We start from the raw sequence: 27,781 nt of genomic DNA, 5'->3' as shown, positions 1-27,781 counted from the left end.
GATCGAGGGAAGTGATTATTCCCCTCTATTTAGCACTGGTGAGGCCACACATGGAATATTGAGTCTAGTTTTCGGGCCCCCATGACAGAAGGGATGTGGACAAATTGGAGAGAGTCCAGCGGAGGGCAACGAAAATGATCAGGGGGCTGGGGCACATGACTTACGAGGAGAGGCTGAGGGAACTGGGGTTATTTAGTCTGCAGAAGAGAAGAGTGAAGGGGGATTTGATAGCAGTCTTCAACTACCTGAAGGGGCGGGGGGGGGGGGGGGGAGGTTCCAAAGAAGATGGAGCAAGGCTTTTCTCAGTGGTGGCAGATGACAGAACAAGAAGCAAGTGGTCTCAAGCTGCAGTGGGGGAGGTCTAGGCTGGATATTAGAAAACACTATTTCACCAGGAGAGTGGTGAAGCACTGGAATAGATTCCCTAGGGAGGTAGTGGAATCTCCAACCTTAGAGGTTTTGAGGCCCAGATCGACAAAGCCATGGCTGGGATGATTTAGTTGGTGTTGGTCCTGCTTTGAGCAGGGGATTGGACTAGATGACCTCCTGAGTTCTCTGTAACTGGTTCGATCACAGAAACCCCCTTTGGGCTGCCAACTGATGTGCCAAGACTATTTCTGCCCTGCTATTCCTGCCAGCTTGGGACTCCAGAACCCTGCCTGGTTGTGCCAGACATGCTTGCTGGCTACAAACACAGACCCAGGCCTGAACAACAAGCTGCAGACTAAACTGAAACAGCTTAAGAAATGTTCCTGTCTCTAACACTCAGATGCCCAACTCCCAATGGGGTTCAAAACGCAAATAAATCCATTTTACCCTGTATAAAGCTTATACAGGGTAAACTAATGAATTGTTCGCCCTCTATAACACTGATAGAGAGATATAAACAGCTGTTTGCCCCCTCCAGGTATTAATACATACTCTGAGTTAATTCATAAGTAAAAAGTGATTTTATTAAATACAAAAAGTAGGATTTAAGTGGTTCCAAGTAGTAAAAGACAGAACAAAGTGAATTACCAAGCAAAATAAAATAAAACACACAAGTCTAAACCTAATACAGTAAGAAGTGATTACAAATGGAATCTCACCCTCAGAGGTGTTCCAGTCAGCTTCCTTTTACAGACTAGTCTCCTTTTAGTCTGGGTCCAGCAATCACTCACATCCCAGTGGTTACTGTCCTTTGTTCCAGTTTCGTTTAGGTATCCTATCTCTTGAGCCAGCTGAAGACAAAATGAAGGGGTCCTCCCAGTGGTTTAAATACACTCTCTCTCATGGGTGGACACCCCTCCCTCCCCCTGTGTAGAATCCCAGCTACAAGATGGAGTTTTGGAGTCACATGGGCAAGTCACATATCCATGCATGACTCACAACTTACAGCTAGCAGTCATTGTTCACATGCTACCTTGAACATCCTCAAGTAGACTTCTTATGTGGATTGGAGCCTTCCAAGATCCATTGTCGGTTAAGCGTTTCTTGATTGGGCACTTACCCTGCAAATTCCTTTCTGAAGAAGCTGCCCAAATGGCTTGCTAATGTTACTTAAAATCAAACAAGTGCACAGCCAATATTCATAACTTCGAATACAAAAATGATACATGCATACAAATAGGATGAATATATTCAGTAGATCATAACCTTTCCAGAGATATGTTACATGGCATATGTAGCATAAAACATATTCCAGTTATGTCATATTTATATTTACATAAGTATATTTCCATAAAGCATTATGGGGTGCAACTTCTCAGTCTCTTCCAACCCTAATATTCTATGATTCTATACAAAATTCTCAAAAGGAGGTCTTCAGCATGATACAAGCATGATACATACCACCACCACTTACACAGCAGAGGTCCATAGTGCTGGGTGTCCATGACCACACTGTACAGCTTTATTTCAGGCATCTAAGAACTCCACAAGGTAATTAACCTGGCTGCATCAGATCAGTAATCAAGACTGGTAGCATGACTGTCACCAGTCCACGACCGGGCAGTGTCCCCTCTTGACCTAAGTCCAATCTTCAGAGCTCGATAAGTATGTCTAACTCAAAGATCACATGACTGAATTCTCTCACACCTATTGAGAAAGTGTCTAGAAACACTAACAACATGGCTGATAGCTCTTGCTGAAGACATACTTATTTGATCATCCTTATTTATTAAACAGGTTCATGAACTTTAAGCAAATACCCAGAGAAATCATACTCCTAGTTTCCTTCCTGTCATATTAATTACCCTCCACGTCCCTCCTACTGTAGGGGTACTGCTGGTTTGGACAGGTAGGAGAACTGCAGCTGGGCAGATTGCATACTGAGTGTTCAGGCCTTCCATTTATAGACAATCAAATGGCTTTGCAGGGGACCCCAGATTTGTCATAACAAGCCATAAAAGTGTTTGACTACCCTCTACCCCCCCACCCCAGGAACATGTGTAGGGGTAAAGGCCTAACCCTCTACTGTTGGGAAACAAGGAGCAAGAGAGGAAGAAGGAGTGTGAAGCACAAACCAAGGGAGGAGAAATGAGACTCACAAAATGAAATTAAGGGTTTGTGCATCATGTTACATCCAAACTCTCAATCCTAAATAAAAGGGAAACAATGAAATCTATACAGTTATAGCAAAAAGGTAAAAATGTTAGCTTTGTTGAAAACAGTCACTCTCAGCTATTCGTGTCCAGCTTGTTCATGGCTCTCTCTTTTAGTATCGGATTCATACCATGTTAGCACAGATCAAATCTAATTCATTTTAGAATTGTAGGACATCAGCAGTGACCTTTCCTGAATGAATGCATTTAAAACTGTGGGAATCAAGTCCCAGTTTTAGTACCTCTCAGTAAATTCTAATATTTTAACCTTCCTTAAATCTTTGACTAGAAGACCACTATTTATATACAGAAGTCAATACAAGCAGACACTTTTTGAAGCATTTCTAGATACATAATGCTTAAGCATTATGTATAAGGCAGAGAAAACAAATTTAAGCCTTTTATGCACTTGGTAGCCAGATAAGTAGCATCTCTCTGACCACAGGATTTTATGCATCCCTACAAAGCATCAGAGGGATAAAGGAAAGTTCTACCAACCCAAGGAAGCTAAGAGAGCTGGAGCCATCTGACAGTGTTACTGGCTAAATGTTTAGGGAGCCATCTTTTCATGCTGTCTCTCTTACAAAACAGATCTGTGCAGACATTCTAAATGTTGTAGTTTAGTTTCAAAATCATCTATTAGGTTCTACTGTACAATTAGTTCTTGAGTTTAATTCAATTAAGGTCACTTTCTTAGCTTGGAAATCAGACAGTTTTCAAATGTCACTGCTAGAGCTAGGCAAAGTTCGAGATTTCCAGTTCATGGAAAATTATACTCACATCTTTGACTAAAAGATGCATCAAATGAGCACTACCCCCACCTGTTGTAAGTTTCAGGTTCTCTTCATTATCTTCTTCTACATTTATCCTCATCTTTACTACAGTTGTAGCATTGTCTATGACAAAGTCACACACAGTACCTGACTCTTGGATTTTTATTCCAAGTTTGTTAAAGCTTTTACTGCTACTGCTTTTAAGTATTCTGCTGTGTAGGCACTTCCTGATATATCACTTACACCTTTAAGACAGACAATCCCATATTCTTTTGTCACACAAGCACATTACTGGATCATTGTATACATTGCTGCACTCATCAAGACAAATTTCTTGTCAATGTTTTTTGTACACTGTTCAATTTCCTTCTCTCATACTGTATGCAGCAACCTTCCAACAATGTCTGCTAAGCTGGGTGGAATGTAACTTGGTCATAATGACTGAACCATGTCAATGAAATGTTTACTCTGAACAAGACAAAAGGGAGAATTTGTTGCATAAAACGAATCAAGCAATCGTTCATCTATGGAGTCTTGCTAGAATTTACATAAGAACTGCCATACTGGATCAGATCAATGGTCCATCTAGCCCAGTCTCCTTCTTCTAACAGGGGCCAGTTCCAGATGCTTCAAAGGGAATGAACAGAACAGGGCAATTATCAAGTGACTCATCCCATCTTCCAGTCCCAGCTCCTGGCAATCAGATGTTTAGGGACACCCAGAGCGTAGGACTGCATCCCTGACCATCTTGGCTAATAGCTATTGATTGACCTATGCTCCAAGAACTTCTTTTTTGGCCTTCATAACATATCATGGCAACAAGTTCCACAGGCTGACTAGGTGTTACGTAAAGAAGTACTTCCTTACGTTTGTTTAAAATCTGTTGCCTATTAATGTCATAGGGTGATCTCTGGTTCTGGTGTTACGTGAAGGGGTAAATAGCACCTCCTTATTCACTTTATCCATACCATTCATGATTAATTAATCCAATTGGCCACAAAGCAAGCATGTTTTGCATTAAACCAGCTAGACATCTCTAAATCAAAGCTCAATAAAGGCTAATTTAATTTTAAATACTGTATGTTATACTGTACATTATTTGGAATTGGGAGATGTAGACTGTGAAGTAACAACATTCCATTGAATCACTGACAGTGTAGTTATTTTGGGGACATTTTATGGCCTGTGTTGTACAGGAAGTCAGACGAGATGATCACAATGGTTCCTTCTGGCCTTGGACCCTATGAATCAGTGCCTTATAACTCTAAGATCCTACTATCAGTCACTTTTTAAATCTAGAAGAGTAGTTATGCACCGTAACTGTTTTTATTACACTATTTATAAACATGGGGAAGTAATAAGGGAAGCAGTAGTTCCTCTATACTAGCAATACCCCACCTAATATAATGGTCACACTTAAAAGCCAACCCCACACACCTACCTCACACCTAAATCCACCTCTCCTAGTTCAGTGTTGGCCTAACTACTAAATCTGAACTATTCTCTTTTCTTTACACTGACCAAGTACAAATTCTAATAGACCTGATTCTCCTCAAAAAGTTTACAATACCTTGAAGGGTTAAAAATTCAAAAGGCTTCAATGAATTTTACATAGAGTAGAATGGTCACTTTTATCTGCAAAATGTAGTCATGCAGCTTTTGTCCATAGCCTGCCATGACGTTTTTGTAGTTCTTTGCTTGAATGCTTCCCCTGTGACTTCAGGTTAAAAATCCCCAGTGCCTTGCCGCACACAAGGCGACTTTTCACTGAACCTTATTTATACTTTTTAAGCATTTGCAATAATGCAGCTGTATGCAGTGATATACCTTTAATATCACATTTGATATTTTGTAATTAGGACAAAATTACAACGCTGTCACATGCGCTAATCTTGTCAAAATGATGTATTTCTATATATAAACACAAAGAGACAGCAAGGTAATTTACACTGAGAAGTTCACCTAAATGCCCTATGAAACTAGCTTAGCAAGTATACTGCACAAACTACATGGTATGCTATTAAACAGTTCATTCCAGGCTCTCTCTCCAGTCTGTGCTCATGTAAACAGCATTGTCTGTCACAAACCCCAACATCTTTGTGTGCAAAGAACGAACTGTTGTAGTGTTTGTACAATTGCTTTGGAAATGGGCTCCAGAATACCACATTCCAACAACATAGTTTAGAGCTCACTTCACCTCATCGTTCAACATCAACATGTCTTGGGTTATGGAACATATGGACTACACGTGCAAGCATATTTATTTCAATTACTTGGTCTGGTCCACTTCAGGCCCTGTAGTGCCAGACATGTGACCACATTTGCCTTTTTCTTTACAAAGAATTTTATGAGGTAGGGTCTGCCAGACAGACCTTTGCCAATGTAACATGACAACAGTGCTCCCAAGACTTTTCAGGACCATGATGAGACTTAAATGCAGCACTTCCATTCATTCCTGCACATACCACTGTGGCACAGATGTTCCACCCATTGTGAAACATACACACACCTTTGGAAACATTATTTTATTGTTCTTCCTTAAACTCAAGATAACTTCTTCATGAAAGTCTTTTACCTGATAAAGAGACAATCCGATAAATTATCTATAATACCAGAAACAAAGTCTTGCTCACAGCATGATCAAAAATCCTAGATGACACCAGGTAACAACACTGTGATATTTACCAAGTTATTCCAATCCTTAATTTATCATTTTAAAGTTCACATCTACATATCAACGTTTAGGTGAAAGGGGTGTTTGGGGGAGGGGAGTGTTTGTATGGGTTTTTTGAAGTATGCACCACTTCAATTAGGATCTTGCTTAAGAGGCTTCTGTCTCAGTTGGTTTGCTTTGCTCCATAGCTAAGAAAATGGGGGCGGGGAGATTTCAGAAGGTCTGAAGTAACACTTTTGCTTCTAAAATGCTTTGTGTAATGTGTTTACAACCAGCGTGTGCCTAGACACTTATATTAATATATCCATATGAGAAAGCATGCAGGAAGAAAGATGTTCAGTAGATGTTTCCTGCAGTTCAAGCACAGCTCTGAAGATTAAAGTCTGCACCTGAATACAGCACTACAATACCCACATGCATTTCACTGCTTGTAAACATTGATCCTTTAAACGTACAAGCAATTTTTCTTGTCAAAGACAGCCAGCACTTCCTTTTAAAAATATACCAGAAAGGCGGGAACAGCAATGCACACAATACCCAGCAAAGTTTGAGAAGGTGCAGCAGTACACATTTATACTCTTTATGAAGGAATAATAAAAGTGCTGCCACTCAAATTATATTTCAGTTTACATTTTTTGTGTTAGTCAAGAATTCCAACCCCCCATTTTTATATGAATATATACAGAGAGAGAGCGCGCGCGCTATTCTGGGGCATATACTAACACTAAAGGACCATTTATGTAGAGAATCACAGGTTCTCTTCCGACAACCTTCCTGTTCAATGTTCAGCCTGAGGAGATGGCTTCCAGTACAGTCACTGATATGACAGTACAGCTTTACGTCTCTTTCACTGGACACAAACATTGAGGCTGTTTGATTTTTCCTAGCGTCTGGCTGAAACTGGTGCTTGGAAGACGGACAACTGACTAAAGCTCAATCCAGAACAGAAAGGAGATGCTGGTTAGCTGTAGGGAAAACCAGAGGAGATGGCAAAAAAAGAATATTTGCTCCTTTGAATATACCCACTTTTTTACAAAGTTCATATTCTAGGGGCTTCTGTTGAATTCTGTGCTGCTTCTGGATGTCCAAAAAAAGTGTCAGAGGCCAAGAGTGCTTTCTATATCTACGCTAAGCAGAGAGGTTGAACATTTTTCCTCTGGGTACAGCAGATCTTGTCTTCATTATCCATGCTTCTGGACACTTCCAGATTTTATTTCTAAAGTGAGAATTACAATGCATTTGTAACAGTGTGCAGATACACTAATGCCTAACCTGTTCCTGATTCACACACATACTCCAGGCAGGGGCCATAACAGCTGCTCCAAGAACAAGTAGGGAGAGACTGCTTGAGAGAAGGCCATTCTCCTAAGCCCCAGAAGCTGTGGGTGTGGGAAAGAAATCCCAAGCTACAGAGTATTTTTGTGTTGAATTTTGATGTTTGTTGTCTGGTTCCTGTGACCAAGAGATACAATTCTCAGAGACCACGGTAAAATGCATCTGAGTTTTTTTTATGCTGAAACTCTTTACTGGTTTACAGTGTTTCACACATGAGGAATGTTGTACCTGTGTTCCACGCATTGGCTACCAAATAATTTCCAGGTGCAAATTACAAGTGTTTGTTTTGATCAATAAAGGACTTTATTATTTGATTACCAGGCATCTGGGAAACCACCCTCTCTCTACATGCTCTAGCCATCTGGCAGCCTAGATTAGCAGGGAGGCTGCCAATCCATAGATTCGTTCAGCTGTGACAAGGAGCTCTCATTCGAGGGTCCTCAACTTTGGAATTTGCTTCCCCGCTTTAATCCAACGTGACCCAAGTTTAGCTCACCTTCAGGACACACTGAAAGGCCTATTTTCTTAGGTTTTTATTAGAAAGGATGATTCAAAATATCCAATTTTGTTTGCTTGTTTTATTAAAGGGAGGATGGGCAAGTTTTTTTTTTTTAATTAATTCAAATAAAGGGTGTGTGTTTAAACAAGTGAGATTGGAGACTGAAAATTTGACATTCCAAGGATAAATAGTATCACTATGAATCTACCGCAAGAACAGAATTTATCACCACAAAAATATTTGAAGTGGGATTTTTCCAACAAAGATAAATAAATCTGGAAACAGTGATCTATGGCAAGACAAAAAGAGGCCAAATATCACCTCCCTACCCCTCATCCCTTGAATGTAAAATTGCCTGTGTAGAATATGTATAATTAGTCTCCCACAAAAGAATACTAAACTTTAAGTATGCACTAGACTGGAAAATATTAGGAAAAACTGCTTCCAGGAGAAAATTTGCTATTTAACTAGTACTAGATCTTTTGTTGGCATGAGCCAAAAATTTTACAAAAGAACCAGTATTCTTTTAAAAAGAAAACTGAGAGGAGTGAAGCTTAAATGAGAATGTTCTAGCAATATACCCTTGCATACAAGAAAGTTTCTGAAGTTGTCCTTTGAAAAAAAAGATTTATGATCTTAAGCCCATTGTGACAAAGTGACAATTTTCTGTAATATTTTTATTCCTATGTGTGCCTCAGTTTCCCTCTCTAGTTTGCATTTCTTGAAGAAGGGTTAGGCCTGGTCTACACTAGAAACTTAAGTTGTCTTAACCAAGTCACTCAGGGATGTGAAAAACACACCCACGCACCCCCTAAGTGGCATAGTTAAGCCAAACTAACCCTCAGTGTACATACACAGTGCTAGATCGACAGAAGAATTCTTCTGTTGACCTAGCTGCTGCCTCCCTAGCAGGTCGATTACTTATACTGATGGGAGAATCCATCAGAGCAGGTAGTGTCTGTACTGAAGTGCAGCAGCAGCGCAGTTGTGCCGCCATAGCATTTTAAGCATAGACATATCCTTAGAACCTGCTCTTGTGGTTGTTTAGGTCACACAACTGTCTGATCCAAAAGAGGGACACAGGGAGCTGGGGGTCAAGACTATTGTAGGAGGGCTGTCATATTGCCACTCTTACTTCTGCACTGTCTTCAGAGCTGGGTGGGCAGAGAATGGCAATTACTGCCCCCAGCTCGAGATCAATAGACTGAAAGGTGTCAGAATATGGGGATAAGAATTTGCTTTTGGGAGGGCCTCAGCAGCTCTCACCTGGTACTAAGGACAAAAGGAAGGGAGCCAGCGTCAGAAAGGGAGTCCATAACAGCTTGGCTGGCTGATTGCTGCAAATACTAAGAGAGCAGCGCACCCTGAAGGGGACTAGTACAACCCTCGCACAGGGGCCTGACTTAGTTGGGTTTGATGAAGCGAGCCAGAGATAGAGAGACAGTACTGGTACTGGAAGGCCCAGTCTCAGAGTCTTGAAGGCCAAAGGCCTGCCTCTTTGGAACTGTGACACTCTTTGGGATTCAGCACAAGAGATTCATTGCAGCCTGGGGAATAGACCAGACCCTATGGATCCAGGATACCTATGCCCACCCAGATTTTTTACAACTTTTGTTCTTAGTAGCAGGGAAGAAAAAATCCACAATCCTTCATATTGCCAAGAAATAAACCAGAGTTGTCAAAGGATAACTGATGAGTATGATATAGTTGTCAGCATACCCGCTGTGGAACACAGCCGAGAGAGCCACAGCAGGTCAGACTGTTAAAAAACTGGGCAGACACTCCCACATGGGTGGTATATTCTAGAGATTTAACCAAACCAGCAACAAATGAGTGCTCCTGTATCAACACTGCATGTGAAGTTATGAAATTTTGCTATAGGATTGTAACTCAATATACACATTATAACAAGATGATAATACTCAAACAATGACTTTCTGAACGATACCTCACAAAGCACACCTTGTTCAAGATTTATCACAATTTTGTACCAGTGGTGACCATATTAGTGTAAACTGTCACCTTCCCCTTTAGACAGCATCACAACAGTCATTCTTGAAAACTCTGAATAGCTTTTTGAGAAAAAAACAAAACAAAACTGTGACCTGGAAAATAAACTCCAGAAGACATCAGACTGAAGAAAGACTAAAAGATTTTTTTCTAAATAAATCATCATCGGGAAGAGAAAGGGATGTATTTGCTTTCCCTATTCCATGTGCTGTAGAACAGAGAGTTTCTAAGCCAACTAGTCTAGTCGGTCTACTTTCTTCCCTTCCCCCTCCTTTCATATTTGTGTCAAACTGTGCCAAAATGTATTTTGCTTTTACAGCAGGATTAACTAAAGGGTTTATTTCCTTGGAAATATGTACAGTATATAATTTGTATCCACTATGGATACCTCAAACTGTGAGGACAAGAAAGAAACTGACAGCTCATGTACTGAAAAAAAAAAAAGTGCCTCAGAGGATTCAGATATGTAAGATACTAGATTGCTTTAAGACAAGATCCAGTTAGCTGATTTGCAAGGTCTCCATTAGTGCCCCAGGTTTCTGGTGGATATGTTAAATTATTGATAATAGGAGTGTTACAGTAGTAGTTTTAATTGGCTCAGATGACATACCTAAGTAAACACAAAGACTAATACAATGTATATTTTAATCCCCAGTATGCGCAATTCTGTTATTCAGGTTAAATGGAAGTCGACAAGAGCTGCAGGGGTTGAAATAACTGTCTAGTCACCTACCTGGGACATGTGATATTTTGGCCAACATGCTTTTTCTTTAAAAGCAATTTCATCTGTCTTCAGATTGACACTGGATTGACAGGAAGAAGCAAACGCTCCAAGGTAGACAGCTGACTATAGTGTACATCAGAAGTAAGAACACTACCCTCGGGTAAAGCATAGTTGGTAACAATGGCAGCCACTGAAATAAGTGACTGCTAAATTATGGGTGAACAGTGGTTGATATCCATGTGATGTGTATATAAGTAACTCTATACAACTCAGAAATGGACCAATAGATTAATTTGCCTATCTTAAAAACTGGAAGGAAAATAGGAAACACTCAGTAAGTTAAAAACAAACAGCCAGCCAGCCAGTTTTTAAGTAAATAGCCTCAACAGTGGCATGCATTTGCTAGCAATACATAGAATACTGACATGTAGTAAAATACTGACCCACAAAATTAAAAAAAAGTTAAAATAAAGTTATGAAATGTAGACCCCAATAATCCCTTTTAGGGCAGGTCTACACTTAAAACACTGCATCGGCGCAGCTGCACCGATGCAGCTGCTCTACTGAAGTGAAGAGGGGCCTGCGCCAAAAGGAGAGCTTCTCCTGTCAGCATAACTAATCCATCTCCACGAGAGGCAGTAACTATGTCAATGGGAGAAGCTCTCCCACCAATGCAGCACTGTCTGCATCAGGGTTAGGTCAGTATAACTACGTCACTCGGGCGTGGATTTTTCACCCCCCTGAGCGACGCAGTTATACTGATATACATCTGTAGTGCAGACCTGGCTTTAGTTAGGGGAAGTAATGCTGTGTCAGTCTAACTCTCCGCAACACAGATTTAACAAACAAACAGAAAGGTACGACCAAGACATGTCCACACTGATCTATCAATGTGACAAACAATCAATAAACTTTCTTGACTTCACTGAAGTAGAAATGTAGTAAGTTAATTTAAGTAGTCCAGCTTCAGAAGGGACGTTAATCTAATGTCCCTTTTAGTGAAATTTGAGAACTACCACAAGTTTAAAATCAGTAGGTGTAATTATCTGTAATTAATTGTAATTATTGTCCTTGATAATATTCCCAGCCCTTCATAAGAGACAGTGCAATAAAGAGTAGCGTCTAATGAAAGCTAATATACAAAATTATTACAGTTGTTGATACTGTAGGATTTCAGGCCTCAAATAATTAACTTCCAAAGGTATTATCACAGTGTTGAGTTGATGTTTTTAATGATCTTATTCAAGTTCTTGAACTACTAGCATGGATAAATACATCTGTTCAACCACAAACTGACCTAGATAGCAGGTAGGTCAAGTTAGTCTTCATACGCACCAAAGAAATGTAACAATGGAGACATAAATCAGTGTTTAAAGCAGCCAATTTTATCAAGTGGTTAGAACCCAGCACTGAAAAGACTCTTCTGAAGAAAGACCTTTGCCCTAAGAACATAAGCTTACTATTCTACTGGAAGTTCATAATGATTGTAGAAAGAGAGTCTTGTCCTGCCTACAATCTCCCAACAGTGCTGAGATAAGGAGTCTTACATGTCCTCAGGAAGCATGCTCCATTCTATGCTAATCCGCTCCATAACTATGAACTTCAGTCGGGCTGACTTCATCTAATAAAAATGATTCAGAAAAAGGATACCTACCTAAAGATAGGTATTAAAGTGGAGAAACTTGTATTCTGAGATAGAAGATTTCTAAATCCCAATAAAGCAACACTTCAATGTTGGCTTCCCTAATTTGCTTAAGTAATTGAAAATCATTAACAGTTAATTAGGCATACCAAAAGCCATGTGACAAAAGTAAATCTAGTACAACAGATGGTGCAGAATTCACAAATTACAGTACACTGGAAACTCAAACATATAGTCAGATATAAGAGAGCCAACTATAGACAAGCACGTGTAGGTAATACATATTTTGATGATATGGCTATAGAGATGGGAGTTATGGGAAAAAGGAGAAAATTAAGCTACCTAGGAAAAGTAAGATTCTCAACTGTAGTATTAAATTAATGACTGATGGGGCTGGTGGTACCACCTATTACTAATGTTTGCTGACCGTCATCACTATAAAAAAGAAGCCCTTGTTTTCAGTTGCTTATAAAACTCTGCCATATTTTAACCATTTGGGCTGAAGTGAATTTGTTTGAGATAATTTCATCCAAAACTGTCGAGCCATTTCCAAGAACAAGGCTAGGGAAAAGAATGTTTTTCCTACAATAAAAATTTTTAGCGACCATTTCTTTGAACAACTCTCATGCCCCCATGCTTTGAACTTTGGCAGATGCAACACCTCCATGAAAGTAGGCCCCAATTTGGCCAAGTTATAAGCCTTTGGGGGGGAAATAATGGAAGTTCACACATGCTTAGTAGAGACTACCTAGATGTTAGCAGCTATATTCCCTGAAGATTCCATCAGACTGGGCTTGTTACAACACAGCTGAGAAGCCCTTTCCAGGAAACTGCACCTCTGCACTGCAGTGGGCTATGTCAGATCCAGTCCAGACACTTGAAATGAGAGCAGAGAAAATGTCTCACCTGTGTTCTCAGTTACTTCTCTGCTGGGTTCAGGCAGCATGGAGGAGGAAGCTGCCTAATTCAAATGTAGATGGGACAAAAGACAGACTGAGACAAGGAGACTAGGGAGGAGTGGGGGTGATGAGTGGAAGGGGGAGACTTGGAGCCAGCAAGGGAAATCGGGGAGGGAGGAATAGAAGTCTGAGATCAGATGAGGAGCTGGGGGAAAACTGGGACTGAAAACCAATGGGGCAGGGAAGACAAAGATACTGAGACAAACGTCAGAGGGACACACACGGATATTGGATGAGGAGCCGAGGAGCCCAGGAAGAAAGACTGGGAGCCAGTGGGAGAGGAGTCATGGGCAAGGGTACTTGTGCAACTGCATCCAGAAGGCTGCTCTAACTTCGGCTGGGTATGGCCCTAGTAGGGACAATAATATGGGAAGGGACTTAAAGCAACCTTTGCTCTTCATTCTGCCGCATAATATCTTCCCCCAAAAATTTACAGACTCATCTTAGCAATTGATAAATTGCATCTTTTAAAACTGAATCTGCCACCATCCAAAGGAGCTAACAATATAAAGGTTTCCCCAGGTTCATAGTACACTGAATTGAAGAACTTCAACAGTATTTTAAATATTTCATAGTAGTACCAAGATAATTATTTGTAACCCAATTTCAATATGAACATACATACAAAATGGAGTTCAGAATGCAATCTGGAAAAAAGAAAGGGGGGCTGCCAACAGTAAATGTTTCAAGCACACTATTTATAGCTGCAAAAATCTACAAATTGACTCAAAATGACAGTAAACAACACGCATACAAATAAAGAGATGGATTCAAGGTTAATGACATCACTATTTATTTTTAGAAGACAAACACTTCAGCGTGGCTTCAGGAAAGTACTACATGTTAGTTATTTCATACAGGTCATCCTGAATGTTTAAGGGGATTTATGTTTATTTTATAATTACAAAGCAATGTTGAACAAAAATAAACCTTATGTGAAATTCACAAATATTTATTTTTCTAAATTGTGTTACAGTTTAAAGTTCACCTCCTAATGTTGACTAATTTTAAAAACTCTCCAGAGCCACTACCTACACCCACCTTTCCTAGCTCTAGCTTTTACTGCCCTAGAGAGTTCTTAAGGAACAGTGGCATAACTTAGTAGTCCAGGGAGCCTGAGCAGCATAGCTTTATGGGGTAGAGCAGGGATCGGCAACCTTTGGCACGTGGCCCGCCAGAGTAAGCCGCCTGGCGGGCCGGACCAGTTTGCATACCTGCCACGTCCACAGGTTTGGCCGATCGCAGCTCCCCCTGGCCGCGGTTCACTGCTCCAGGCCAACGGGGGCTGCGAGAAGCAGCAGCCAGGACATTGACCCACAATATTCCACATAATTTACCATTTATAGGATAAAGTGTAATGGAAATTGAGAAACATGTGATGGGTTCATCACAGAAAGTGTTGCACAGCAAACAAACAAATATAAAATGTAAATGTATTTTTAAATGACACACACTGTCAGATATATAAAGCCAAAAATCAACTTACAAAGAATATCTGAAATTCTTTTCCCACATAAGTTACATAAAACTAAGGCACTAAAATATTTGTATACAGGAAAAAAAATAGGTGTCCTTTTGATGCAAAGTGCTTTACTATTAAAAATACAATTAGATATGTACAAAACACGCCAATAACAAACAAAAATACTAGTAGTTCCTCAAGCACCATACAACCTACAAAATAAAGTAAGTTTTATTGTCTAATTTCCCTCCTCCTCCTGAAAGAAGGATTAATACAGACCTCCAGTTGTGGGCTCCCTCATAGCTCTGGGACCACCCCTCCAAACTAAGGTGAGCAGACAGCACCATCAAGTGGAGGTTTGAAGATGAGCACAGTCCAGAAAGGCCAATAAACCTTCTTCAGAGTAGTTTCTTCACATAGGTTGGATCCAGTCTTTTTTAGCCTTTGCATCTCAACAAATCATATTTGCAATTCACTCATTTTTCTACTGGCGGCCAATGCAAAGAATGTTCACAAGTGGTCACGTAAGAGAATAAACAAATTCCCACATTCTGCCTGTGATGGAGATGCCCTGCTGGTAGCTCACAGCAGAAGGAGTTTCAATGGCAAAATCCTGTGACAGGAACTAGATCACTGTGAGGAAGGAGAATCTCCCAGGTTACAAGTCTGGTAGAAACATCCTGACTTCCTCAGAAAACTGATTCCTTAAGATTGTGAATAGCGAAGAACCATCTCCAATTTATTAACACATTACAAGATCTGGTTGTACCCTACAATGTTATTATTCAATGTTAAGGCATCACTTAACATTGAATAATATGAGTAGGAAACAATATAACTCTGCATCGCATCACATCACATGACAAGATTTGGAATGTAGACTCAAATTAGCCCCTTATTTTTTTTTAATCCATTTTTTAAAGCATCAACTGGATTAGTCAAGAAAAGCTGTGGATTCCCTTGTGACTGTGCTCAAATTCCATAGTCCAGACCATCAATGGTAGCTTTTGGTGAATTAACTGCTCATTCTGTTCAATTTATTCTGAACCTGATTTGGAGCTCACCTTTGATAATGAGGGGAAAAAAGAGCTGGTAGGCCTTGAGCATCCCAAATGAGAAACAAGGATTGATATCAAACTTCTCAGGCCAGTAAGAGGGAAAAAAAAAAAAAAAAAAAGATGGCCCACAACTCAGCCAGATAAACAGGATGTTCCTACCTGATTAATCTTCTCCACACAGAAAGCCAAAGTCTCAAAGTGAGAGACTCTATCCAGGTTTTTCTACTCTGCTTATCACACAGTATATTGTCACCTGACTGAATCACTAGTATGTTTGTCCAAGGCTAGAGATATTCCAGCTACATCAGATTTGCCACCACACAACATCTATGGTTAACTACTTGCTGTATCTATTCCTAGTCTCAAGAACAGTGTTCCTATAAGCCTGCATAAATTATGTATATAAAGAAGTCAGTTTAATTTGCAAAAGTTCATATGCCATCTCCTCTCAAACCTCTGGTTAAGTTATTTAAATTCAAGTTATCATTAAACCATGAGGCAGGCATTCTGTACTGATAAAGTCAAACTGTGGACAGAAGCCAGAAAGTCAAGCACTCCAAACAATGAGATATACTAGCCTTCAACTAGTTTAACCACCACCAATCCTGGGGCAGCTGTGATTCACCAGGAGATCATCATCAACTCACACAACAATTTAAAAATATTCAATATATAAATCCTGTATTACATATGTCCAGTCGTTTCCAACCTGAAATATTTATTACTCATGCACATTGCAGTAGCAACTTCTTGCCTGCTCTTTAAAAAGAGGACAACATAATTAAGCATATGAAAGACTATGTATATTTCCTCTCCTGATTGCTGGGGCTCCTTTATCTTCTCTTTGCTGTTCTAGGATTGCATATTTTCAGATTGATAATATTTTTATTTGCCTTTGTGTATTCTTGGGTGTTATTTTTAATACCATTGCATAAGCGGCAAAGAATATTTTTGATACAGTAATTTAAAGTTAAATATTGAGACAGACATTACTTCTGAAATGCATACATCCAAACCTGGAAAATTAAGGGTTTACTCAAACAAAGAGCCATTAAAAGCTGCCTTAAGCAGCTACTTGATGGACAAAATCAAAACAAAAAACAACAACAACAAAAGGGCATTCTCCTAAAGAGGTGAAATATAAAACTATCCATTACATTTAGTGATAGCTTGAGGATCTCTCTTAAGACAAGAGTTTCAACGTTCAGGGCTAACTGCACCATTATCCCTTTCCCTATCCTGCAATGGAATTCAGATATTCTCCCATGCCTGGACCTGGCCCTGGGCTACAGTACCCTGTGTATCAATCATTCCTACCCAGCAGGTCCGGCTGACTTTAGGTACCTGCTGTTCTTCCCCAGTGGTATATGGTGATCAGCCAGTTCTCTGAAAATAACAATATTGATTATTTTGCAGTAGGAACAAAGCATTTCAAGAAAAATTGTTTTAAAACAAACAGCCTACATGTCTGTCTATCTTACCTAAAGACTTACCATCCCCTAATAATTTAGCAAGCCCTAACTTCTTCAGACCCCCATCCTGTGGCTCAGCCTGACTCTCCAAAACAACTAACTTCCCCACTGTGTTTCCCTCAAGAATGTGTTCTTTAATAAGCCTGCCAGAGTTCTTTTGATCACCTGCATTGTGGTGCCTTTTCCTGTCCTGGTTTAAGCCAGCTTTGTAAATTATCTGGAGAGAAGGCAAATATCTCCATAGCTAGTAGTCCTGGCATTGCCCCTTAACCGCTCACAGGTCTGCAGAGAGATACCTTATCTTGAGCCATTCTTTCTATTCCTGCTTGTTTTTTCAGAAAGTCTCACTTTGTGTTAAAACCAACAGTCATACAGAACACATCTCAATAACCACGTCAACATACAATATTAAGAAATTACAAAGCAGCTCCAGATGCATCACAAAGAGGATCTGCAAGAGCAGTCTTCAGTGTTATAGGTTTATTGTACCATAATTAACAGTTATAAAAATATTTTATTCAGCAACTTTAAGAAAACGTAACCAGCATTCACATGAACAAGTGATATCAGTCTATGTTCAGAAGAGACTGACGTGTCACAGACATTTCTCCCCTACCCTGGCTACAGCAAGTGACCATTCTGCATCCACTGCTGTGAATTACTGACCACTTAGAGAGAAATACACATTGTTCTCACCAAGAAGAGTTATTATTTTTCCCATGATCCATAAATTTAGCACCCCTTTGGCATGATAAAGTTATTAAGCTCCTTTCCACAAAGGAAAGGCCATAACAACTCACTGCCACCATCATCACAGCTTTAGAGTTATGGGTAATATGAAAGATAACTGCCCTTCCCAAGTAAGTTATATGGGCAATTTTTTATTATGGAATTAGAAGGTATTTTTATATAAATCACTGTGCCTTATTAACAAACAATTTAAACCCACTTTAGATTTTGTGATTGAGTCATAAAGAAAACCTTTTCATGCCTGTGAAATTCTTATCAGAAATGGCACAATCATCAATCTGTTCCTATAGGAGGGGGCCTTTATTGAGCAGCAAAGGAGGCAGTCAAAGCTGTCAATCATTAACAGACCTCTGGAAGAGGACCCACCATTTCTTTAAGTTTCCAGAACGGTAACTAGGATAGTACTGAGAATTATAATTTTAAATCGTTTTAGCATAATTACTGACTTCCACTTATTTCCTAACTAGTGTCTTCAGAGAGAATGCCACCCCTTAAAGTGAGTTTCGACTGGTGAACTTGATCTCTCTATATTAAAAAAGAGACGAGAAAGCCAGAATAATGTGCATTTTGCCTTTCACTCAACTAATACACACATCAGCTTGTCACAGAGGGACATAACTAGCAATGCTTATGTACTTTATATACAGATGGAGTAAAGAGAAATCCTCTCCACAGTGAAATGTTGCAAATAGCCTTGCCAATAGCACCTATCTAGGCTACCATCATTTTCAGATGCAATAACTTGGAACAGGAGAGCAACCTCTAATTTTGGAAGCAAGTTACCTGACACTATTTTCTAATCTGAACACTCATAATCAAGTATATTAGAAGTATGAGAAAAATGTCTTAAATATCAAAAATATCAAACTCCACACACTGGTATTTCTAACCTTCAGCTTCCACTGCAGTGAGGAAGTAGTTCCTAGTCCAATTATATTCAGCATCTCGGACTTCAGAGAGCACATGTGTGCACAAAGATAAAACTAACTGGGGTAAAACTGGTTTCAACCAAAGTCACCTCAATTTCAAAAAGCCCGTTGAAGATAGCGAGTATATATTTGAAAGCCAGTTAATAGTGTACCAATGATTTTAAATAAATACAAATATATAAGTTATCTAGAAGGGATTTTTTTTTATTACTATTACTTGTGTTTAATCTTTTCAGAACTTGTTTTCTATTAAACTGCTTGGAAATGACCATTTAAAAATTTTTATATAGTGTAATATTTTCACTTTTTTTGAAAATGGAGTTGGGCACTTTTGAAAATGTTACCCTTCATAGAGACAACATTTATTTTAAAAAGGTCATTTCCAAAAATTTAGAAGATTTTGTTTAAAATTATGGTCTACATAAGAAATGTAAAAACATACACCACATCCACATAAAATCTGCCATGAGATGAAAAATACCTCTTTATTCTAAAGAGAGACATCAACCCTCCCGGAACATATCCTAAAAGCCCAAGAAATAGAGGAGTCTTGCTGCCAGCCCTGAAGATTGGCATTCAGGCAATTCATTAATGTGGTGGTCTGATAAGAATGTTCACTGATTAAGGGCTCCTCATGGAGAATGCTCTGCCAGTCTGAAGATGTTCTATTTTAGGAGCCTCTATTGATTGTAACCATAAATATACCACATGGGGAGAAAAGGTTTCTGTCAATTAAGTTAGTCCAAAACCATTCAAGGCTTCATTGCTCAAAAATCAACACCTTAATTTCAGTCTGGGAGCATTGGAACACAGACATTCAGGGACAAAACACACAGCTCAATAAGCACACAGCCACATTCTGCACTAACTTGAGCATATGAACAGGCTAAAAGGTGCAGAGCATACTGAGGGGACAAAGCATCCACCACTAAAGGAGCTCTGCTTTTGTAAGAAAGCCCTGTAGCCTGCTGGCCAGATGTAGATGAAGAAAGCAATAGAGTTGTAAAAGGATAATTTTATGGTAGCATAGATTCATAACCGCATACAAAATTGCAAAACAGCAATTTCTATTGTGAATAGTAATTGATTATAATTTGCAGCACGAAAAAGGAAGTCTTTTAAATGTCTGGTTCCAAAAGCATAGCAAACCAGCTCCTCCACACAACGTAGCAGTCATGGCATTCTATCATGCCTCTTGATGACACAATTGTGGTTTCACTCTTCAAAAGAAGTCCCTGCAACAGTTTAAAAAGCTTTATTTTCATCTGTAAAAGTACCTTCAAACACTACTTATCAGAGTTATAGAAGAAGTCTTAAGCCATTTAATCAATTGTCCTTATGCTTCATAAGTCAGTTTAGGCACATCTTTACTCATAAGCATATCACCATTGTAAAGCAAGGTTTTTACCCCGGCCAATAAAAACCCCACTTATTTACAGTAAACTCCCACTCCTGAAGCATCTGAAATCTACAGCATTGTGCTTGTGCAGGAGATACTAAAACTGACTAGGCTATCTTCATTGTCTGAGTGCTTGAGTGTACATAGTAAACTAAACAGCATTAATAGAAAAAAAACAGATTTTTTTAAAATTCAGTTTAATAATGTACGGTATGTTAGTAGCAATACATGAGGATTTTTTTTTAACCTCTAAGATTCTTAACCTGACATTTCTTTAACTCACTCATTGCATGAACCCTTTGAAACTTGGCATTAAGATCCCCTCTCTCTCAATTCCTCAATGCTATTGTACAGACAATTTTTTGTTATTGTTTGGCTTGTCATGAGTATTGGACTTCTGGCATGGATTTTATTAAAAGAAAAACAAGGACCATTTAGGTATATTTATTTATATGAACTTTAGAAATAGAAATAAGACACATGAAGCTTTTCAACCTTGTAATTTCATTTAACAGACTATTTAAATTGTTTTGTCAGTTGCAGAAAGATGTATCACATAGAACACAGAGTTTAATATCATAACAGAAACGAACTAAAGTTACTGTCTACATACATTTGTTCTCTGAAAAACTGAGCACTATATATCTCTGTTACCTAAACCTGTGGATTAATCTCATTTAATATCCTGATATAACAATAATGAAGCAAATTAATGCTATGGGAGGAAAAGACAGTGGGCTATAGTTATTAGGCATTATTATAGCCACCAGGGTCTATAACTGGATGCCTGCTGTGAAGAGAAAGCTCTTCTAAACTGACGATTGCAGAGCCCTTTCCTTAGACAGAGGTCAAGCGTCTCATTTCTATTCACCACTGTGAAAAGAATTCTTCCTAACAGAAGGCTCTTTGCACATTGTCTACTTACATCCTTCTAGAAACGATTTACAAACTATTTATCTGCACAGTTAGGGTAGCTCACTAGACTACAGACCAAAACAATATCAAAATATCTTCTTAAAAGAAGAGTATAGATAACAGACTTGAAAAACAAAGCAGAAATATCTGACACTGAACAAAAAGGGCCAGAAATAGCCTGATGTGCAACAAAGTTATAAACAAGCTGCTTCTACTCCACTCATTGTAAGGAAAACTGATAATTGACAAGTATAAAATAAGTTCCACTCAAAAACTTATGTTTCGAGAACATTAATATCCAAAAGCTGTGGTGGGCCATGCAACCTTAACCTTGCCTTTTTTGTACGTACATTACAGTTTTGTCTTTAATTACATGGTCATATTCTTTTTCTCATAATAAAACAGTTCACTACAACCTTAGGTACAAGAGCAGCTCTCTGTAGTGTCTGTTACTCCTGTGTACTTACGATATTTACTCCCATCCCTTCTGATATTTTGACATTTGTTTTTATCTTAAATTGGGACAAAGTCATATATGAAAATTTTTCATGCAACAGAAAATTCAAATAAAATTGGTTCAAAAATGTTGAAACAAAACATTATGACTTTCCTGAATAGAAACATTTCATTTTGGTTTGTCAAACTAGATCTAAATGTTTTGTTTCAGCATTTATCTGTGACCCCTGAGCTGCCGTGGTAACTCATGGAAATTCTGGTTTTGGTTCCCTCACACACTATTCTCATCTACCAGAAAAATTTCCTGAGCGGACTGCATTTCCCACAATGCAGCAGAAAACCCCCCTCCCTTTCCGCTACCCTCCCACCCCCCTTGTTGAACTGATATTGGGAAACCCAGCTCATTGAGAATGGGGGCATGAGTATCCAAACCTCATTTCCCATTATGCACTGCAACAGTTCCAGCAAAAACAGACCAACGTCTAATGCAGGGGTTCTCAAACTTGGTTCCCACCACTTCCTGCAGCTCCCATTGGCTGGAAAAAGTGACCGTGGCCACTGCGAGCTGCGAATGGCTGCACCTGCGGATGCTCAGATTAACAAAGCACCTCACAGCCCACCAGGGACTTACCCTGAACAAGCTGCAAACCAAGGTCTAATGGATACAAAACAAAAACATTTTGATTTAGTTTGACAAACTGTACTATTTTGATTCATGTTGACCAGCTCCCAAACTAAATACTTCATTTTGATTTTTTCCCACAATGGAAAATCTAAATGTTTTCGGGAATATAAGATTTCCCTGCAGAAAACATCTATTTTGCAGAAACTGCATTTTTCACTGAAAAGACTGCAATGGAAAATTCCTAACCAGCTCTAATACGTTCACTAAATTCATGATCATACTGGCAAAGAAATATGCCAGTTTACTGTGATTTTAAAGCAGAAACACCCACTGAAATAATTTCCGTCTACAAATGTTCTACCTATTCCTGTTTCAACTACGGTCACGTCATGTTCAGACACCAGCTCTCTGTATACCAATAGGGTCTCCACTATGTGTGCAGATTTTACGATCAGCTTTTAAGAAATCACTGCATACACTGCAGCTCCAAAATACACACTTTCAACCATTGTGCTCAAAAGATACTATTTGAATATGCAAACATTGTACTTGTGCATGCAGATACTAATTTTTCATGTGCAACAAGCATTTTTGGCCATTTAACTATGTATTTATATTCCTCCTCCCAATCACTGTAGTGTCCAGGCTTCTCACAAGTATTCATGAATTTATGTTCGACTCCCATTTGAGGTAGGGATGTATTTATATACGTTTAAAAAATGATGAATTGAGATAAAGAGAGATGAAGAGATTTGTGCACCCAGGAAGTATGAGAGAGAAGAAGGAACTGAATCCCAAATCTCACTGGGGTATATCTGTCGTGTACCTTAACTACACACCACTCTTACCTCACCACAACTTAGCTGAGTTTTGAAAATTCAGCCCTTAAAAACTAAAGAAATGTGCCATAACTGGCAATAATTTTGAATGACACTGCTTTTATGAGCACCAATTTAAGTTTTCCTGTCTTATTTATTTATTTTAAGATATCTCTTTGCCACAAACCACCTAACAGTTTAGAGGGGAAAAAGAATGAAATGAGTATTTGTTAAAAAACATCAGATTGATAAATCTGGAAAAAGGTCTCCCTATATCCACAAAAACAGGCTAGAGAAAGGCACTGGAGGTATCCACCAAAGAGTAAGATCAAAACCGAAGCTGCATATAGAGTAGATCTTTCCTTCTCACATCAGCCCAAAAGCTCTGAACTGTGTGCGTGCACACACACTTGGAGGAGATGGAGAAATGGGGAGCACCCAAGATAGAAAGAGAGAAATCAGCTTGGTAGAGACTTTACCTATACAGTCTGAATATCTCTGTTGTGCCCTTCCAAACTGTAATTCTCTGCAGTCAAACCCAGTACTTAATTCTGTCTCAGAAAAATCTTATATTTGTTAAGCATAAGTACTGCAAAATATGTAATGTTCATTGAACTCAGCTAACTAAGCTTGATATGTGAGGAGAAGAGTGAAATATAGTGTTAGATTTCCCCATTTTTTAATTAAAAGCAGAATATTTTCACTATTTCTTGTGTTACTTTAATGGACTGTAAGATGTTTATGATTATTTTTACAAATAATCTATATTGTTATTTCTGTGTCTTACACTAGAGTTCTCTTTTTGCCTGGAAGTATTTCAACTTGGATTGAAATGGTAGAAACTGAATAAATACAAAAAAAAAATAATAATAAAGCAAGTTTTGATAATATACATAGGAATTGCCATTGTAGATCAGACCCATGATCTAGTCCAGTAAACTGTCTCCAACAATGGCCAGAACCAGATGCCTCTGACAAGGTACAAAAACCCACACTACATAAGTGAGGTATAACTTGCCCCCATGAAGTCTCATCCTAAAAGTTAGATATTGGCTTAAACCAGGGTTTAAATTCAGCCGGAGCTGTTCAGAGCTTTTCAAATCCGCAAGGCAGAAGCTGCAAGCTCTGGGAAATACTTCTATGAGAATTTAAACCCTGGCTTAACCCCCGAAGCATGAGATTTTAACGTAGACAAACTTCGGAAGTAAGATTAACGCTACATATCTTTATCATCCATATAAACATCCAATCCCTCTGTGAATCTTACTAAATTTATGTTCTGTTGACATCCTGTGAGAGTGAGTTTCACAGTCCAATTATGTGTGAGCAGAAAATATTTTTTCCGTTTACAATTTTGATTTTGCAACCTTTCAGTTTAATTTCCCCATGCTCTTGCACTGAGACAATGACAAGATTATAACCTGTTTCCCTTTGAGCAGGGGTGAAAGTAAGCCGGTTCGGTACCAGTAAACAGTGGCCCCCGGTACCGACCCAAACGCAGGTGATGTTAAAGCGCTGCCGTGGCAAAGGACCCAACTTGAAGCACTGCGGGGGGGGGACGACACGACACACTAGCAGGCAAAAGGAGCTGCTGCCCCAGGGCCGGCGATTTAAAACGTCCTGGGGCTCTGGTTGCTGCTGCCATGGCAATGGTCAGAGCCCTGGGCAGCAGGGGCCAGGCAGCGCGGATGCACTGGCTGGGGGACACTGACCCCCCCCTCCCTGCCCTTCCGCCTCAGGCCCCACTCCTTCTGGGGGCCAGAGCCAGCCCCCGTTTTGGTAAGTCCTCTGTGTTACTTTCACCCCTGACTTTGAGCCATAACAATACTTAACAAGGAGGTAATATGCTATACAGAGGTTCTGCCCTTACATACATGCGTATAATTCATTGCAATCATGGCAATTGTAGACATATATTCAAGACCAAACTTTGTCTCAGTCTAAACACTGTGACACCCATTGTACATGTTTAAGTCACTTCCAAAATAATAGAGGAAGTAAGGTGTTCAAACTAAACCCCCGCTGGAACTCCCCTGATTTGGAGCTCCCTCCCTTGCTTCATAAACAAATTTAACAGGATAATAAATACAATTTAAGACCTTGTTTTTGCAACTCAATCTGTAGATTTAGAACCCTGCACAAACCTCTACTGAGTTCAACGAGTTCTGTGCAGGTCTCCACCTGCACTGACCTAGTTGCAGTAGAAAGACCTAGATATTACACACACCTTTTGGTTATTAGCCCTTTCCCGACAATTTATCATCTTTTCACCACTGGTACAACTCCCATGGTGGGAGCACTAGACCAGGGAAGGTGCCAGGTTGTCAGGAGTGTTTTAATCACCACATCATCTAACCCCTAATGCTGTTCTGAGTTTATTTCGTCATCCAGGAATTAGTTGATTCATTCTGTTAACAAGGTGAGATGACTAGTCATTTATATTTTATTTTGTACTGTGAATTTTAAATCATCAGATAGGAACTTTATGTTTTATTTTTAAATCTAAATTGATCAAAAAAGTGCTAATTATAGTTAAGATTTCTGGAAAGTCAGCATTTGGCTTCTGGAATCTGGGACCATCAAAGGTTCATTATATTTTTTTCAGTACACTACCACACAGGACATGTAAAGAACGGCCCAGGAAAGATAGGGATGGTGGGGCCTTGTTTGACATCTGGCATTGTAGGAAGGATTCAGAATACCAAGCTATGAGCCTGTGGTTTTGTTATTTTTTTGTTTGGTTTTGAATAAGGAGCTTCGATAATTAGTGTTTCTATTTTAATACCCATACTTGAGTTACACTGCAAGTTAACATTTGGTAATTTATATTGTGTTTCTCTGGAGAGCTCTCTGTGTGTGTGTGTAACTCATTATTTCTCATGTGAGCATTTTTATGTCTTTCATATCATCTTTACAGAGTCTTCCAAAATATGCTGGATGCAAAACTTTACAGGGATAGTGTCAATTTACATTTTGGCCTAATGGCTATGTTTTTCAAAAACAACCTTCTATAAAAATGTAACACCCAAAGGTTTCTACTTCTCAAATATTCACATGAGGAATTCAGACTTTTTTAAAACAAGTGTTCTCCAGTTGACAGAAGAAGCCAGAACACGTAGTGCTGGGTAGCTTAAAGTGAAACTATGACCAAAAGCATACATTTAATTGATTTTCATTGCTCACCTTGTAGGTGCACAGAAGTCAGAACATAAACAATTTCAAACGTGAAGTGTAAGAATGAAAAGCACTTTCAATAGCGGATAAGTCAGGTCCATGATAAACAAGATGGCACTACCGACAACTGCAATTTAAAAAGCTGCACCACCACCTTTAATATACCTGACTGTACTACCGACTCTTCCTCTCACCCCAGGACAAGTACTACGAGGTTTGTTGTGCTACTATCATATCCAAGATGTACCTGTGTGTGTATATATGTAAGCAATGCAGCATAAGAAACTTTGGTCAAAGGGAAGCTGAAGTGTTTCTTGGGCAAGGTAGAAAGAACAGCATATGAAGGTACAGCTAGAGGATGAGAAACACACACTTGTCAAGCAGCGCTGATCCACCACTCCAGACACAGGAAGGGGTGTGAGTCTTCCATTAAACGGGAAGCCATAAAGCGACTTTCTAAATCCCGAAGTAACCAGGAAAACACAAAAAAATGGTCGTTTCTTCGTAGGAGACACAAACCGCTAAGCAACAGGGGCTGCAACAGAAACCCCAACTACCGCCCCCGCCCGCAAGAGCAGAGGGACCCGTTCTCTCCGCAGCAGCTGGGCGAGGAGCGCCCCCGACTCAGCACAGACCCTCGGCCCGGAAACCAGTGGGGGAAGCCCTGGCCCAGGAGCGGAGCAGCTGGTGGCCTCCAAGCCTTAGGGGCGACTCACGCTCTACCCTTGCCCAAGCCGAGCCCGGCCAGCCCGGGCCCGGCCGCTGCCAGACGCGGGGGCGGCAGCACCCAGGAAAAGTTGCTCCCATGCAGTGGCCCAGCCCGGGCCAGGGAACGAGGGGGCGCGCGGCGGGGTAGGTGCCCTTCCCTGCCGGGAAACACGTGCCCGGGGGGTGCCTGGGCAGGGGGCGCTTGTACCAGGCGGGCGGGGGAGAACGCTGCAGATGCCCGGGGAAGGGAAGACGGGGGTGGCCGCACCCAGCCCTGGGGAAGGGAGGAAACGACACAACTCCCCGGGAGCCGCAGCCCCGCGCACTCACCCGCTGCCCACGGCGGCTCTGGCGTTGGCGGCTCCTCCTGGCCGCGGCCGCTGCTTTACCCGACGCTTCCCCCCGCCTGACGCCGAGCCCGCCCCGCCCCTAGGCAGAGCCGCCTGCCGCGGCCCGGCCGCGGCTCCGCCTCCCGTCCCTCCCCGCAGAGCAGCGCCGGGAGCCAGCCGCGCACCGCGCCCGCTGGAGCAGCCTCCCCAGCGCCCGACGAGCCACTGCTCACGTCTCCCGGCGAACCCCGCCTGAGGCAGCCTGGGCTGGGAGAGACACCGGGGTGCAGGCAGGCAGCGTCCCCGCTCTGGCGATGGGGTGGGGAGTGCAGGGTGTCTGTCCCCGCGCCGGGCTGTGGGGTGGGATGTGGGGGTGCAGAATGTCCCCGCGCCGGGCGGTGGGGGGCGACAACATATGTAATAGAATAACGCCGTGTGTTGGGGCGTGAGTGGGAAGAGCTCCCGGTGCAGGGGGTATTTCACGGAGA

General features: G+C 40.5%; 1 protein-coding gene across 12 annotated transcripts in view; it reads right to left on the bottom strand.

The window, feature by feature from the left end:
- PAM (peptidylglycine alpha-amidating monooxygenase) overlaps positions 1–27,371 on the bottom strand; it is a 223,932-nt gene extending 196,561 nt beyond the window's left edge. For 10 of the 12 annotated variants that reach the window (XM_077817250.1, XM_077817254.1, XM_077817257.1 and 7 more), the window contains exon 1: positions 27,295–27,371. The gene's annotated coding sequence lies outside the window, so the exon portion shown is untranslated. Of the gene's footprint in view, positions 1–17,035; positions 17,091–26,629; positions 26,695–27,294 lie in introns of those variants that run through there. The other 2 variants (XM_077817251.1, XM_077817252.1) reach the window with 2 other exon arrangements.
- Between the last annotated feature and the right edge of the window lie 410 nt (positions 27,372–27,781).

Source organism: Eretmochelys imbricata, chromosome 5 (assembly GCF_965152235.1).
Source record: "Eretmochelys imbricata isolate rEreImb1 chromosome 5, rEreImb1.hap1, whole genome shotgun sequence".
NCBI lineage: Eukaryota > Metazoa > Chordata > Testudines > Cheloniidae > Eretmochelys > Eretmochelys imbricata.
This window is presented reverse-complemented; position numbering and strand designations above follow the sequence as displayed.